The following is a 5,500-nucleotide window of genomic DNA, read 5'->3' on the forward strand; positions in this document are numbered from 1 at the left end:
AAAAGATCCAAAAATAGTCAATAAATTCGCAAAGAAATAAAAACTTCGTTATAAACGCAATTTAACGTCGTAGTACTGGATTTATCCAATTATCCCTTTACCGAAGCTGCACATTTGAAGTAATGTTAAACGATTATACTTACTGTATATCCATCAAGTTAAAGTCGTATTGTTACAAAAAACGACTTTATACTACGTTATTAGCGAAGAGAAGATAAGAAAATAGATTGGCAACTAAGTAAAAAAAAATTGGTACGTTTTAAAAACATTCCAGTCAATAACTAGATCGAAAATTTATCAGAACCGGTAGATAGAAAGTAATCATGCTTGACAAACTGCCACCTGGAGTACAGTCAGCAAAGGATGAGTAGAAAGCAAAGAGATTGATTGATGAGTGTTGGTCACAGAGTCGTTCAAAGGTTAAAATTGAGGAGAAGTACGTTAGAGTAAATATCCAGTTACAGGTAGGATATCAGCAATATAGGATCTATCCCGTATTAAAGTAGAGCTGTCTAACTGCAGGTGCCAGAGCATTAAGATGAGAGTTATGATACCATTTCTCTAAGAGCGACAATTCCATTTTAAAACCGCATTTTTTACCTTTCTAAATCCTCGTCGAGAAGACGAAATTATAGCATCAGCGGCATTTTCGGAAGAAATCATTATCTGACCTTTCGGTTAAAATGGCGATAAATTTTTATAAATCGAAATTAAACTGAATTTCTTCTTACACACGGACATGATTTCAAATACGATAAATTCACTTCGCTAACAACACATATATTGACATACGTATAAAATAAATACGTTATTTTTCTAACAACCTTCTTCTGTATGCGTTATCATTCAAAAGTATTCGATGAATAGAAATCAAAACATCGTCAAAACTTTACGGACCATTGAACGGAGCTAGTAATGCAGTAAGCAAATATTTCTTTTTAACGTGAATAAAATCTTGTATACCTACAAAAAAAATTTTGTTTAAGAAACCTTATTTGATTTTATGAAATTGTATATTCCTTTGAACTTTCTGCGTCATTAAATTTATAAAAATCTTTTTCGAATTATGCAGCTATTCCGCATGCATACCAACCGTAAATGTTATTTAAATTATGTTATTTCGCATATATAAATTTACATTTTTAATGCATAAATTTATGAAAGTTTAAATATGAAGTTAATTCAGTTAAAAATTTTACGAAAATTCAATTAACGATTCCATAAAATTTTCATACAAAATTAGCTTTTATTAAATATAAAGATTAGTTATGCAATTAATAATCGCATTCTTGTTTGAATATTGATATTCATTACTGGTTAAATGTCAAGGATTCACACTCGGTTCGATATCGTTAATGTAGTTTATATACATATCAAAATTCATCTAATTATAATTCAAAATTAAACAGAATGAAGGAATATTCAAATTATTTTACGTAAAATTTAATATAAAATATAATGAAATTAAAGTTTCGATAGTTTAAAATTCTTCTACCTCATCGCAAATAATATTATGGAATATTAAATTTTAAAAAATAATAACGTAAATTTCTGCTTTATTTAAGCATAAAAACTTTAATATTACATTATTAAATTTTCATGATTAAAAAAAGTAATTTAAAAACATATATAAAACGAGTTATTTCGTCTTCTAATCCCAAATATTTTATTATCAATAATGTAGATAATGTCAACTTTCGGATAATAAAAGTGATAATAAAGTTCGTAGCCGAGGATTTATCCATGAGTTGTTTTGGATAATAATAAGAAATAACAATATTTATCTCCATCGAACATAAAATATTTAAAAACACAAGAATCTATTATTAAAAATTTTTCTACTGTTTTCATGTATAGATTGATTTGCACGATAGAAACTGTGTCCTAGCGCATTCCTGCATATTTAATTCGGGTTTAGGCCCATTTGGGAAATCTCGAAATTTATTTATCTTCTCTACTCGCACCCATTACTCATGATGTAGGATTCTCGCGGGTTCCTGGTAAAATTCGTTCTCTATTTTATCCACATATATCTAAGCTCTAAGAATATTTGTGCAATGCTACTAAAAATCAATCTCCATTTCTTAATGGAATCTTTCAGGTCTCTCATATAAATTATTTTAGTAAAGTAATACACATTATTATATATTAAAACAGTATGGATTAATCCCGTTAATGAAAATTGCATACTTTATAAGAAATATATTTTAAAAATGCAATTAAACTTCGAATTATTATAGTATTTTTTAAATAATTTTAATATTATTAATAAAATGATAAAAATAAAAAAGAAAAATTGAAAAATGATAAGAATAAAAATAAAAAATGGGCATTAAAATAGAATGAATGACTCATTTTCTGGTGGAATTGCTTAGTGTTAACAGTGTTTTTTGGGAATTCTATAAAAGGAAAATTAATCAAAAGCAAATATAATTAAAAATTATTAAAGTTTAATAACTTTGCAATCTTCTAATTATCGTTTATAATTACTTTAATCTGAAAACGCTGCAAACATTAATGTCAAAATACACGATAAAGTTAAAACGAATTTTCTAAAATTTAATTTCAATAAATGAATGTCAAAAATTATTTATGATTATGCTATAGTCATATTTAAACAGACCACTCGGTATTTAATCCGTAATCACTTCTTAATTATTCAACTGTAACCCCTATGTATATGTGTGGTATAGAGAAACCTTCATCAAGAATACAAAAGCTCACGTTCCATGGGGAAGTAGTTATGGTAAGAGAGGGAGGGCCCGAAGACATTATCAGACGAGTGCAGTATGTACACGTAGGGATACCAATTACTTATCGTAGGGTGCAAATTGACTCGCTCTAGCTGCAACTTAATGAATCGACTCGGTGCATGCAGAAGTATATGCTTTTGCTGCAAATCATTCATGCTCTCCTATAATTAATGGCAGAGACACTTTCACAAGAGTGAAAAAAAAAACATCCAGAAATGGATAGAAAATAGACAATTCGAAAAATCTTTTTCATTTTTATATCGAATCTATTGACTTTTAAAGTTATAGCTGTTTTATGCAAAGTATTGTATTTACGATCTATATCTTCTGGAACATTTAGTTATCAATCATTACAGATTAGCTGTAATTTAGGTGGCGGTTAGACCGTTGTAGTAATCTGTATTGCCTGCTGGGAGAAGTTCATTTGGTTGGTAGCACTGATGCAGCTTTTAATAGGCCTGGAGAAAGTCTTTGCTATTATGATGATGATGGAACCACTTGCATTAATCAAGTTGACTCGTGTTGAGTTGGGTTTGGGATTTAAGGATTATTCCAACATCGTTTTCATGATATCTTTGTTATCAAAATAAATGAGCTTACCTCCGAGAGTAAAGTAGAATGCATCGATAGTAGATTAGGTCGATTGTTTTTCTCCGGAAGTGGAGAAGGAAACGGTTATTTTGAAATTAGTTCTGATCCTTCGTTTGAAAGCTCTCTCCAATGTTAATTGAATAAAATTATTTTAATTGAATGAAACCTCTTTCGTAATAAGAGGTACAAGTTAAAATTAGAGATTATGACCAACTACCTAACAATTTAAGTTACCGATAAAATGCAATTAAAATTTAGCTACTTCATATTAAGTTCATTATTATTCTTGGCTACAAACACTCGACTTAACTAACCGTCTCGTATTGGCAACAATCTATGTCAATCTCATTTACATGGAAATAGAAACAGCAGTTTTTGGCTATTTGCCTGCCTAGCGAACAAATTTACGTAAAATTTTCATTAAGGAGGTAACAAATTAAATTGAGGACCGAGACGATGTATTACAGCGTGTTTTACATATTAGATTTTACCTGGTTGGCCAAATTAAAATTTAATTGCTACTGGCAAAAGTCTTAATAAAGTAGAATATGTGAGAACCCACACATTAAATTATGTAGGAACGAACGGATAATCTATTCTTCTTATATTTGATAAAGATCTAAGCTCTTATAAAACATCTGTATTCTGTTTTCAACTTTTAGAAGCGATTTAGAAAGGTGTGATCTTGTTTATACTAATATACAAAACTATTTCAACGTGAAATTCATTAAAAAAATATCGAATTAAACGTAATATTGTGAAAGATTTGACAAGAAGAAACGAAGAAAAATAAATCATGAGGATGTCTCTAGGCGAAAAGATTACAAAATATGAATTGATGTTATGCAAATTAGACAACGTAAGCCAATTTCATCAAATATATTCTGGCGCGAACGAATAGGCTGTTATGTAAACGAATTTCTTTTCTTAAATTGAGTTGTTCTAATCCCATTTTGAAATCTCGAACTGACAAGAAAAAAATGATTTAAATCGGAAAAATCAACTAGTTGTTGAAAGATAGATGCAACGTCCTGGACAATGCAGTAAACACGAAATATTGAAAAAGATAATAAGAAAAAACAATGTATGTATACATGTATATGTATATATTACAAGAGGAAAGGTCTTAACGTCGTAAAATAGAAAAAGAACAAACTTCAGAACTCACTTACTAAAAGAATAAAAAACAAAAGAAGCAGAAAACGTGGATTTAGAAGTTAGGAAATGAGAAACGGGATGTGCTAGCAAGCATGGCTTCGTTATCGTTGCTAGGAATTTTCTTCCATTTCCTAGCTCCCTTATGTTAGTCCTTTCAGAAAATAAAGCCGAAACTCCAGAGCACCCTTCCTGCATACAAACCACCTGCCTCATTGATTTCCATCAGGAAATGTAGGCTTAGAGAACACATTAAATTGTCATCGTTAGGGTGGTTTACGTCCGAGACAAGCATTGGCCGACTGGTGTAAATTCTGCTCTTTCACTATTTACTTCCAGTTTCTTAAACGAATTCCTAGACCATTTTTTTTTTTTATACAGAATATCTAAGATATGATTATTTTAAGATATAATTGTAATATTATTCAGCACAGATTATTCATAAATTGATATAAACGCATAATTTTTTTTTTCTGTTTCTATTATTGGTGCCATTTTATTATCGTGTTAGATTTATAAAGTTCGAAAGAAAAGGAAATAAAAAATAAATTTATATTAACAATTCTACGTGTTTTCAAATGGACGATTGCGAAATAACTTGTAAACACGAACAAAACTCGTATAAATCCAAATTATAAACATCATCTACACAAAAGTACATGTAAACAAACATTACATTTCTCACTTACCGCATGAATAATTTATGTCCATCTATTTGGATCGTTAATTTTCTTTTTTTTTTATCTATTGAAAACACAAAATTAAATCAGAATTGAACATAATAATTATATTTAAATCATTGTTCTTAAAAAGATTAAACTTGAATTTATAAACGTTATAAAATTGTATATTTTTCTACGAAAGAAAATTATGCTTATAATCTAAATTATTTCTAAACTATTGACTATTAAAAATTTAAAGACATTTTTTTAATAATTTTTTTTAATATTTTTAAATTTAAATATTAAAAACATCCACGGAAATTTATATATAAAATTATT

Source organism: Centruroides sculpturatus, unplaced genomic scaffold (genome assembly GCF_000671375.1).
Source record: "Centruroides sculpturatus isolate CEXI.00-Female unplaced genomic scaffold, Cexi_2.0 scaffold455, whole genome shotgun sequence".
Taxonomy (NCBI): Eukaryota; Metazoa; Arthropoda; class Arachnida; order Scorpiones; family Buthidae; genus Centruroides; species Centruroides sculpturatus.